The sequence below is a fragment of the Choloepus didactylus genome, chromosome 9 (genome assembly GCF_015220235.1).
Source record: "Choloepus didactylus isolate mChoDid1 chromosome 9, mChoDid1.pri, whole genome shotgun sequence".
In the NCBI taxonomy this organism is placed as follows: Eukaryota; Metazoa; Chordata; class Mammalia; order Pilosa; family Megalonychidae; genus Choloepus; species Choloepus didactylus.
This window is the reverse complement of record NC_051315.1, coordinates 17,358,303-17,370,693: the sequence shown is the minus strand read 5'-3', so window position 1 is coordinate 17,370,693 and position 12,391 is coordinate 17,358,303. Positions and strand designations below refer to the sequence as shown.

General features: G+C 35.2%; 1 pseudogene; it reads left to right on the top strand.

The window, feature by feature from the left end:
• The first annotated feature begins 847 nt into the window (after positions 1–847).
• Positions 848–2,398, top strand: LOC119543680 (annotated as a pseudogene).
• The last annotated feature ends 9,993 nt before the right edge of the window (positions 2,399–12,391 follow it).

Genomic DNA, 12,391 nt, shown 5'->3' with positions numbered 1-12,391 from the left:
ATAAGTAAATAGTCTAATACTTATTTGCAAACTTAATTCCAATCAAAACTTTAAATATTGTCTATATTCTCAATGATTTATCTAGATCAGTATTATCCAAATGATATACTGAAAAACTTTAATTTTTAGTGTTTTTTGAAAAAGAGGCTTTGATGTTAAAAAAAAAAAAATCCTCACAAATGCTGAATGTGTCACGATCTACCTAAGGATAGTATAGGCTCTAAGCAATCCTGCTATTTAAAAAAATCAGTTAATATTATTCAACCCAGCATTGCCAAATTATTTGGTAGTGGACCACTCTTCATTTTTTTAATTATTCCTCCAGAATTGATATTAACATCTGTGGAGTACTATTTAAGAAATTTCATTCCAGTCTTTGTTTCCTTTACTTCTTGGAATAAGAGAAAGTGAGCCATAGCATTTTGAGAAATCCAAGAATTCTTAGAGACTTGGAGACTGATTACACTTGGAGAGCAAATACTGTGTGATCGATCTATCATCTATCTATCTATCTTATCTATCTATCTATCTATCTATCTATCTATCTATCTTTGGGGAGCAGGCCCCCATCCTTTGTTCAATGCTCTCCTACTATTAGCCTCTTGTCACTCTAATAGAGTGATATTATCCTAAGATCCCCTTTACCTCCCTCATGGAGAGAAGTTTCAGTAAGCAAATGTTTATCTCCCTCTGATTATGATTAATGACTTTTGGCTAAAGAACAAAGAACCTCTTTGGATAAAGAACTAGAACCTCAGTGTGGTCCTCATGCTCATGGCCTGTGTCTCGTCTTGGATTCTTTCATTTGTTTTTTTCATTCCACAGGTAATGAGGCCTAGTGGACAGCATGGAGAGCACTGTCCCAGCTGCTGGCTTCCTGCAATGGGTGGGTGCGGAAACCGTGGTCTCCTTGGCCCTGTGCATCTTGTACTTGCTCTTCATGGCCCTTTGGGTCTGGGGGCTGGGTAACAAGGAGGGGGTCGGACAGCACCTCGATGAGTGGGCAGTTGTCACAGGTAGTACTGATGGAATTGGAAAATCATATGCCAAAGAGTTGGCAAAGCATGGAATGAAGGTTGTCCTTATCAGCAGATCCCAGGAAAAACTGAACCAGGTTTCCAGTGAAATAAGAGAAAAATTCAAGGTGGAAACAAGGACCATTGCTGTTGATTTTGGATCAGAAGATATTTATGGTAAAATTAAAACAGACTTGGCAGATCTTGAAATTGGTGTACTAGTCAAGAACTTTTTGGATATTCCTGACTTGGACAATGCCATCCAGAAACTGATATTAATGCTATTTCCATTTGTAAGAAAACATAATGATTGGTGTTGCCAGGTGTGATGTTTAGGTTCATGTGTCAACTTGGCCAGGTGATGGTACCCAGGTGTCTGGTCAAGCAAGCACTGGTCTAACTGTTACTGCAAGGACATTTGTGGCTGCTTAATAAACCAGAAGGCTGGTTTATTAAATCATCAGTCAATTGGCTGCAGCTGTGGCTGATTACATCAACAAAGGGCATGTCTTCCACAATGAGAGAACGCAATCAGCTGGATTTAATCCAATCAGTTGAAGACTTTTAAGCAAGACAGATAGAGGACCTTTACTTCTTCTTCAGCTGACCAGTGAAGCATTTCCTGAGGAGTTCATTGAAGTTGTCAGTTCATTTCCTGAGGGAGTTCATCGAACATGTTCATCGAAGTTGCCAGTTCGCTACCTTAGGAGTTCATCAAACACCTTCATTGGAGTTGCCAGTTTGCTGCCTGCCCTTTAGAATTTGGACTTGTGCTTACCCACAGTTGCATGAGATACTTCTATAAATCTTATATTTATAGGCATCCCTTTTGATTCTGTTTCCCCAGACAACCCTAACTAATACACCAGGCATGGAAGATAGATCTAAAGAGGTAATTCTGAACATCTCCACCAGTGGCATGTACCCAGTTCCACTACTGACTCTACCCTGCAACCAAGGTTTTTGCAGATTTCTTCTCTGAGCACCTCCATGTGGAGTATAAGAGCAAGGGCACCTTTGTGCAGAGTGTCCTGCCATACTTTGTAGCTACAAAACTCGCCCAAATACAAAAGCCAACTTTGGCTAAGCCCTCTTCAGAGACATTTGTGAAGTCCACTACTAAAGCATTTGGCTGGCAGTCCTGGACAAATGGATGCCTGATCCATATTCTTGTGGTCTCAATAGTCTCACTCCTGCCTTCTTGGGTTTACTTTAAATTGATGACAGATTTTGTCAAGTCCACGCAGGCTCACTCTCTGAAGGAAACCAAGAAGAACGAAGCATTGACAACTGCCCTGAGGAACTTGGCCGGGTGCTCCAGCCTATACATGTTTCCTGCAAGGCCCCTGCCCACTTCCTCAATCTTCCCGTTGTCATTTTAATAGTTACTAACATGACTAAAAGTTGTCAGAATTGGGAGGAAAGCCGGATTTGCTTTTTAGGAGTTCCTGGCATATATTCAGATACTACCTCGGGTTATTTTAAGGTTTAGTACAAATGCTCAAATCAAATGAATGCAGGATTAATAGTAGCAAGAACAGCTTAATAGGAAGGGACACAATTATAGCATGTCACAAAATCATAGAGTCAGACATAAAACTCAACAGTTTCATCCAGAACAGAATGCCAGATAATGATCATTATTCTAATGTTTTCTCTGAAACATACTTTAAAAAGTAATGGCCCACTACTCTCTTTTTTTAAATTCAGTTTTATTGAGATAATATTCACCTACCATATAGTCATCCATGGTGTACAATCAACTGTTCACAGTACCATCATATAGTCATGCATTCATCGCCCCAATCTATTTTTGAACATTTTCCTTACATCAGAAAGAATCAGAATAAGAATAAAAAATAAAGGTAAAAAAGAACACCCAAATCATCCCTCCCCCCATCCCACCCTATTGTTCGTTTAATTTTTGTCTCCATTTTTCTACTCATCCATCCATACACTGGATAAAGGGAATGTGATCCACAAGGTTTTCACAATCACACTGTCACCCCTTGTAAGCTACATTATTATACAATCATCTTCAAGAGTCAAGGCTACTCTGCTACTCTTTTGTGTTTTTAACACTGAGAGAATAGCTATTTATTGATTCACTTTATGGGAAGACACACTGGAATTTACATATATCTCTATAAGGTTTTCTGAAAGTTTATTCCAGATTGCACATTAACATGTTCTTTCTTAAAGGTAGCTAGTGGCATAAAAATAATTTATGAAATATGGAGTTGTTTTTGACACATGAAGCCCACTAAAATATGCTTTCCTCTAAAGTATATTTCTTCTCAGTTTAAGTGTATCTAAATACTGAAAACCATATGGTATGATTTATGAAGATAAATGGGCCAAAATATACATTGAAACTGGCAGCCATATACAGTGCCACTGAAACTGACCCAGGAAGATGGCTTGCCTGTACCGCTAGCCTTCTTTGTTTCTGTCCTACACCAAGAATGCTCACATCTGTGAAAACAGGCACTACTATAACATATCATAAATTGGCATTAACACTTTAAATAGGTATCCTATAGCTACTGATAAAATTAGTTTTAATAAAAGGTATTGATTGAAAATATATTTCTTTGGTGCTTGAAATTAAGGCCATTATTTACACTGGCCTAAAATAAATTAGGACTTTCTTTTATCCTGCTACATAACTTTTATGGGGAAACCACGAAGAAATAATTCAAGATTATAAAACATGTAACACAGAAGATAGACCTTTACTTAAGCTGTGGTTCCCAGACTCTTGAGTTTTCAGGACCAGTAAATTTGTAAAAATAAAAGAAAATTACTTTTTAAAAATTGAGAGATTTAGAATGTTTCTGGCATTTAATTTTGCCAGCTAAGGACATAAAACAGAAACAGAAAAAAAAAAGATATTGCCATCTGTTATCAACATCATTATGTAAAAGAAAAGACATTTTAGCACCCAAAAAGTAGGAAGAACAATCTCAGGATAAAGGATAGCCCATTTACATTGAATAAATTAGCTTTATGAAAAAAAAAAAAGAAAAAACACAAGAACTTCAACCCCAAAATCAGTTTAGTAATTCTGTCTGCTTCACTCTTGGCTTTTCAGTGTCATAAAAGAGTCTTAGTGATTAATACAACTCCAATAAAAAAAAAAAAATACTTAGAATTCCAAACTGACAGATTGGAAATAGGAATGAAAACAAATAAATGACAGCAAAAAATATTTTCCCATGTTATAAGAAAAAGAAGAATAATAAAACCAGACAATTCCAATCAGTATTCATCTTTTCCTATGATTTCTAATATCTTCTCTACTGAGAAAATAGCTATACTTTTTGAAAGGTGATCGATTCCATTTTTGAGGACAGGAAAAATCCAATATGGACTTAGAGTTATTTTATTACTGGATTATGAGGATTCTTTCAAGGTTGCCTGGGATGCAAGTAACACTAAAAGGAAAAAAAAGGAACTGTATTAAAGGGCCTCATATTGGCTGAACTGTGACAATTTCAATTTAATAATGCATTTAATAATGCCCTTTCCCCCAAATTAATGGAAATAAATTCAGTTTGTGAAAAGCCATGTTTTATAATGAAATTTTAAGTGAGAAGTTAGCATAAAGCATATTATATTAATTGCACTAGAAGCATAAGAGAGTTAAATGTATATGTATGTGCCAATTTTTCTATTATATACGTCTGTTTATAAGCTGCAGAGATGTACTTATTTCCGTCAGAGTAAACAGAGAATGGTAAATACAGGGGGGGCTGTTAATTTTGCAAATAATCCCAGAAAGGTCGGTGACTATACCAAGAACAGGAAGGAATAATCAGCACCAGGAGCCGGTGCAGAGACTGCACAGAGAGTGTTCAACAGAGAGAGTCTTCTAGACTGGTGAATTAACTAAACACTCTGGAGAGGCGAGCTTACCAGGCAGACTTGATGAGAGAAACATTTGAAAGACCTATTAATTGTAATTAGTTTCAGATAAGAAATCCTTATCTTTTAAATAATATTCTCAGAACACACAAGACATTGAGTTATATAATACTCACCACAGAAAAATAACGAGTGTATAATTTGGGGAGTGAATAAACAGGTTAAAAAAGATTTATTTGAAAAGAATCAACTGAACAAATTATTGATGCAACAAATGAATTTTAAGCATAAAAACAAAGCTGGGACTAATGATCAGTGACTGGCTGAAATTGCCTTGGAACAAGTAACCAGATCTAATGACCAACACAAACATCATTTGGTTCATAATTCAGAACCTGTAATCACAATTGGTTTGAGATTGTAATTCTTTTGGGTCTGTAAACATTCCATAATCACAGTAAGGTATCAAAGTAACCCACTACTGTATACATCAGGAGGTATAAAAAAAGGATAGGAATGATGATGGCATAAATTAAAGCCATGGTGTTGGGATTTTAAAGTAGGTTTAAGTATTTCTGCAGTAATATGTTTTGCAACCAATATGCTCACATATTTGCTGTCTTCTATTGAAACAGTTAAAATGTGCAAAAGATCTTACTATTCAATTTGCAGTTTAGTTTATTGTGAACGATGTCAATGTCTAAGAAAAGAAATTTTAAAGTTTACAGGATCTAAGCTTTCATTTAAATAAATATTAAACAAGTACAAATATCAGTAAATGTCTCTTTTCACATACAAATCCTGCGTGGACTTTAAAGAACCTGAACATTGCCTTCTCCTGACTTTTATTTTATCTCTATACCTGCCTAGATATCCAGTGGTTGCTGGAGACCTCCTATCTTAGCCAGAACATTCAGAGACTTTAAAGTGATCGAGCCAAATCTCCTTATCTCCTTATTTTAATGAAGAAACAGAGCCTCAAAAGTAGGAAGGAAAGAGCTGGTAGTCATACCCACATTTACAGAGTCCATGTCAAGGACTTTTTCCACCACACTGTACTTTTTTCTCTTTTATCTCTTTGGCCTACCATACACTCGAGTCTTCTGGCTCTTTCTACCCACCTAACAAGTTTTCATTGATGACACTTCACAACAGCTTGTATGAAAGACCCCGTTCATTGACATACAGAAGTAGAGGCAATTTCTATTTCTGTGAGATTTTAGGCTTCACTGTTCTCTAAATTTTTCCTGAACTGAGACATTCAGACCTCATAGCAGTGAGGACACCTTCAATTACTCAATCATGGTGGCTATTGACACTATAACCCTAAATATCAAACATTTTCTACCTGCTACTACTGCAGGATGGGGATGTTTTGTAGGCTCTTTGAATTTCAGTATTTTATTTCTCAGGGGACTAAAGAAAATTATCCAACTTTCTAAACTGGCCGCCCCTTGCCTCCAAACAAAAATGCCAGGGTCTTTTTTTTTTTAAACATTTTATTTTCTGCTTCAAGAGAATTCCTTATGGCGAATATTTATACCTAAATTAAAATGCTGGAGCTATGGAATATGCAGGCCCCTTCTCAAACCTCCAGGAGGGCTAAGGATGGATGTTAGCTACCCTAGCCCACTCTTCCAGCTCCAGTTCTCTGAATCCCTTCCCTTTGCAGTTTAACTTCCAAGCATGTCCCTCTGCGTCATTGAGCTCCTTTTGGATCCAACCTTCAATAAATTGGCCACTCTTCCGTTGATAACTCCTCAGAGGTATTTTATCACTTGTGGACAAAACATTATGTTCCTTAACTCAAAAAATTAGCTCCTCTTTAAACTATCCCCTGTCTACTCTGGCTTCAACATGATAAGACTCTATGCCTTATGTTTATTATTTACCAATAATGGGTTGTTTTTATTCCCCACTTATGACACAGTGTAGAAATAATTGTACCCGCTTCTCAAGATTTTTAGGAAATAATGTATCTAAAGAATTTAGCATTTGTCTTAGGAAAGTTCTCAATAAAATTACCATTTCAAAATTAATTTTATAGTGTTCATGCCACCTTTGACTTTCTCCCTCTGTTTTGCTTTCCCTGAATACCTCTCAACTTCCTCTTGCCTCCTTTTTGGATCTACTTTCCCTCAATGCTCAGTTCACAGCTCACCTCCTCCAAAATTAGATGCCTCTCCTCTGTGTGGTGCCCTGTACTGCTCTTTATCATTGCAATATAAAGTTATCTTTCTGATAATTTCTCTTTGCCATTTGTCTTTCCCTTTTGACTGCTTTTGTCTAGAGGACAAAGATGGGGACTCACTTTTTTTTTTGCCTTCTTATTGTTTAGCAAAACTTGCATTTGACAGGAACTCAGTAATTTTTTAGCATGAGATACAAGAATGCTAAATAAGCAATATCTGAAACATGTATAGTCACCATGAAAAACTAAGAATTATTGCAAACAACATTAACTTATTACATACATGTTGATCACTGAGCAGTTAGGGGAAACGGTGGTTTTCTGCATCTGCACACATGTTCATATGTTCTGAGACGGCGTATGACTAAATGTGAGATACGCATGTTGTAGTAGTCCTGACATTGGCATCCGTCAGATTTGCAGTCTTAGGCAATATGATTTTCTATTAATTAAATCAAAGTAACAGGGATGAAATGAATTCAAAATCCCACAGAACATTTTCTTTTGTTTGAAACTAGGACTGGACAGAATCAATGAAATGTAGCTGAGGCAGGAAAAAAAATAAGCATATAAATAAATAAAGCTATGAAAAGTTGTTTTTTATTTCAAGTAATGGAAAGGCTCTGGATTAATCTCTGATATACATTTAAAGCCCATAAATAGGAAACTATTGCATATTTCTGACCCAGTCTTGTCTGATTGCCTGACTTGCTACTCTAGTAAATTGGATATTGGTTAATTGCATAATTTATCAATCTGCAAGCTGCACTGAAGGCCAGATGCTCTTTAAAACATAATCATTCTCAGTAAATACTGGTTGCAGTTTTCATCTCAATTTTTGATCACATCACAGTAATACAATATTTTCTCATTACATTTCACTGTAGATCATGACCTGACATTATTTTCTAAACTGGCTTGACAAATGCTTCTTTCATATGGTATTCCTGGCAAAATATACATACTGTTAACTTGGGAACTCTGAGTCTTTTAGACTAGGTGGCATCTTTCCTAATTTGAATCTCATTTTAAGTCATCAAAAATTGATCTAGATCAGTGGAATAAAAAACATAAAGAAAAACATTCTAAGAAGTTGAAATTTGAAATGTTTTCTTTTCCAAAAGCAAATATATTGATTGAGACCTTAAATTACCCACTTTTCATTTTTCCTCCTGTAAGAGTAATACAGATGATCTTTTCAGGAACATAAAAAATATTTATATATGGTGTCCCTTAGAAGTTAGACAACTTGCAAATTCAGGAAACCATTTTAAAAAATTGTTAATGTCATTGTTTTTAAAGGAATAGCAATATGATAAGTAGTATATATATATTAGTTCCAAAAAGGTGTTTCAAGTAAATGTATTTTTTTGTCATTATAAACAACTGAATATATTCATTTTGGAAACTGTTCCAGTTTGCTAAAGCTGTCATTATGCAAAACACCAGAAATGGATTGGATATTATAAAGGGGGTTTATTTGTTTACACAGTTACAGTCTTATGGCCATAAGATGTCCAAGGTAAGGCATCAACAATCTGGTACCTTCACTGGAGGATGGTCAATGGCATCCAGAAAACCTCTGTTAGCTGGGAAGGCATGTGGCTGGAGTCTGCTTGCCCCCAGGTTGTGCTTAAAAATGGTGTTCTCCAAAATGTCTCTATGTCAGCTTTTGGGGCAAACTTCTGGGCTAGTACCTCCAAAGCATCAGCAAAACTCTGCTTACAATGGCCATCTTCAAAATGTCTCTGTAAGTTGCAGCAGTGAGCTCCTTCTGTCTAAGCTCTTATATAGTGCTCTGGTAAACTAATCAAGGCCCAGGCTGAATGGGTGGGGCCACACCTCCATGGAAATTATCTAATCAGAGTTATCACCTACAATTGGGTGGGTCACATCTCCATGGAAACAACCTAATCCAAAGGTTCCAACCTAATCAGCAGTAATACCTCTGTCCCCACAAGATTGTATCAAAGAACATGGCTTTTTCTGGGGGACATAATATATACAAACCAGTACAGAAACCAATGATAAAAGAAAAACATAATCCACCAGGACTAACTCCCATCCACTTCCCCTTTGTCCACATATATTTTTTGAGAACTATATTTTTCTCTTTACTAACCATAAGCCACACCCCATAACATTCAACACCCCATAACAATCCATTACTTTCTAAAGAGTATAAAAAGTAAGTTTAAAATAATATACATAAAATTAACCATTATAAGAAATATGCATTTTATTTTTGAAGAAAACATTAAATCAGGAACTTCAAAGGATAATATTATAGATCCTTATAATATCTGGAAGGCCAAAGCAATGTTAAAATGTGTGAGTCTGGCGAAAGGATATATGTATACATGTGCTCCAACTTGGCTTCTATTTCCCCACTCCCACTTTTCTGTGGTACTTTATTTTAGTTCAGATATCCTCCCTTTCTCTGTGTTCTTCATTTGCTTTAAATGAAGTTGATTTTACCTTTAAGTCCAAGAGTGAACTCTTACATATTTAGTCCTTTGTATACTTCTAATTATCATGTCACCATGGTTAGTTAGAAATGACTAAGCCGGTCCAAAGTAAATTCAAGTCTTTCTTCACTAATTCTAATTCTCTTCTTTTATTCTTTTAAATATGTGTATTTCACTGTTTTCTTTTTCTTTTTCAGGGGCTCCAGTTATACGTATGTTGAATCTTCTCTCTTTGTCTTTTGTTTTGTCAACTTTATTTTTTTTCCTAGCCCATTTACATTCCCTTGGTTGATTTCCAGATTTTCTTCAATGCTACTTTTATTAATTTAAATCTATTCTCCATAGGATACCTGGCAGGATAGTCTTCATTTCTGTTATGAATTTGCCTTTTTATGTATTTTTCTTCTGAATTCAAACAACTCCAATTTTATCTTTCCTGTCTTTTTCTCTATATCTTTCATTAGTTTTTGAATTTTTGACTCCATTTTGCATAGCTCCAAATTTTGTAAGAAGGAAATTTTCATCAGTTTTCTCCCTATGTTTCTTGTTTCCCTATGTTTTTTCCCTATGCTTTTTATATATAAAGATTACTTGTTCTCTACATTCCTTGGATATAATTGATCATGAGGTGTTGTAAAATAAACGTTTACAAACCTTGACCCATGGGGCAAATCTGGCTAATTATTATTTATGGTTTGAAAGCTAGAATGATTTTCATATTTTAAAGTGGTTATAGGCAATATGGTTATGTAAGTACTTACATAAAATCACCAATTTTGCATTTTGATCCACAAAGCCATTTTTTATTATTATTATTTTGTAATTTTCTGCCCTTTTAAACATAAGTTTTCCACCCCCTACTGTAAAAGATCTCTAGTTCAAGAGTGCTCCCTTCAGTCAAATTATCAAAATATATTCTCTTTAACATATTTTTGGGGGAGGGTACAGTACAGTATGGAATTGTGTATCATAAATATCTTGGCTTTCTCTTGTCTTATAGGAAACCAAAAATTTCCTCATTACATCTTATTTTTAAACCACAATCTCCAAGAGATAACTTTCCCTTCTTTTTGCACTCTTATCTCTTGAGAAGAATTGTTTTCTAAAATGTCTTATTAAGTTGCATAACCACTTTTAAGACTCCCTTTACTAGTGATGAAGTAGATCAGGCCATGCTTTCATCATTTTTGTACTTTGGGAGAACTTTTGTCTGGGTTTGATTTTACCTCTTAATTCTATTTTGTGGGCAGATTTTCCATAGTCATCTGTTTCTCTGCACACATTTGTGCTGTTGGACCTTGAGATTCTGCTAGAGTTTTATAATTATTTTTTCTACTTACTGATAATTTGAAGTTTAGGCAAATACCATTTCTTCACCTACATTCCCAAGCCAAATTTTAAAGAAAAACTGTGAGTCTTGCTTTTGACCATAAACAAAAGTTGATTGTACAGGTACTATTTGGAAGCTTTTCCAAGTGGACAATGAAGAATAAACTTATTATTTTACATTAAATTATTTGACAAATTACTCCAAGGCTAAATAATAAAATTGGTAAATATCAGTTCCTGTTCAACTTTCATGCATAGGTGAATTGGCAAACATGTCTATGTAGCTGAGAATGCAAAATAAATTCCTGATTGAAAAGTGACAAAGACTTATGTGGATATTACTAAAACAGATTTCCCTATTGGCTAGAGTACAGAGCTTTATCATATTAGTTAGGACTTTTTTATTGCAAGTAACAAAACTCTAAGGTGGTTTAAGCAAATTATTATAATTATCATAAAATAATAAACCATTGGCTCACTTAATTGAAAAATCTTGAGTTAGATTTCAGATATAGCTAAATCCAGGTGGTCATTGAACATGTTGTACTTTTCATACCCACTTAAATTCCATGATTCTCACCATACATTTATGTTTACAACAGAGGAAGAAAGTGTCTTTCTAACCAACAACTCTGGGAAAATATACATAGTTATTAAACTTGAGCTATCTGGGTTCAGTTGGTCATTTTCAACCAATATCTCATGCAGAGGGAAGGAGTATATGACTAAACTTGGGTGATGTGCCTATTCATTGGCCTAGGGAGATGGTGTTGGCTCTACCTAAAACATCGATTCAGGATGATTACTGTGGGACTGGAGAGATAGTAGTTTCCCAAAGAAAGGAATGTCAAGCTATACTGCCCCCCTCAACATCTTAACTACATACCAAAATATTAACATTGATTTTCTAGTATTTAAAATTGTCTCAGAGGAGCATGTATTATTTTTTCAACAATAAAAATACACAAATTATCACCATTTGCAAATGTAGCTTGTTCGGTTAAATTAAAATATAATAAAATCATCTTATATATTATTCCATGTTCAGAGTCTATTTTACTGGAATAATGTACCTCATTGTTTTGTTCTCACCCTATCAATTCCTGGGTATGTGACTCAGAGGAAGACTGTCTGATCTCTGTTAACCAGGTGGCATCTAATCTGGTGATCTCAAAATAGAATCCCTTCCCAAACAGATTTACACAGCCCTGCTGATTGTGGCTCTGCCAATTTCACTCTGATAATTAAGACAGGTGCTATTGTCTTCCCTTTGCAAACTGGCAACTGGGGAAAGATTAGTGAAGTTCATCATTGACTACATCCACGTGCTGTCTTGGAAACCGAAAAGTCCACAGTTAGTTCTTTTGATAATCACAGAGAGTTTCATAAGCAGATAAGCTATAAGAATGAGAAGAAAGGAAATAGCAATCACAAGTATAATTACTTTTTCAATGAGATGTATAAAAACCAAGAGGAAATAGAGGGTAATCACAAGTTTAATTGCTGGGAGGAAGTATCAC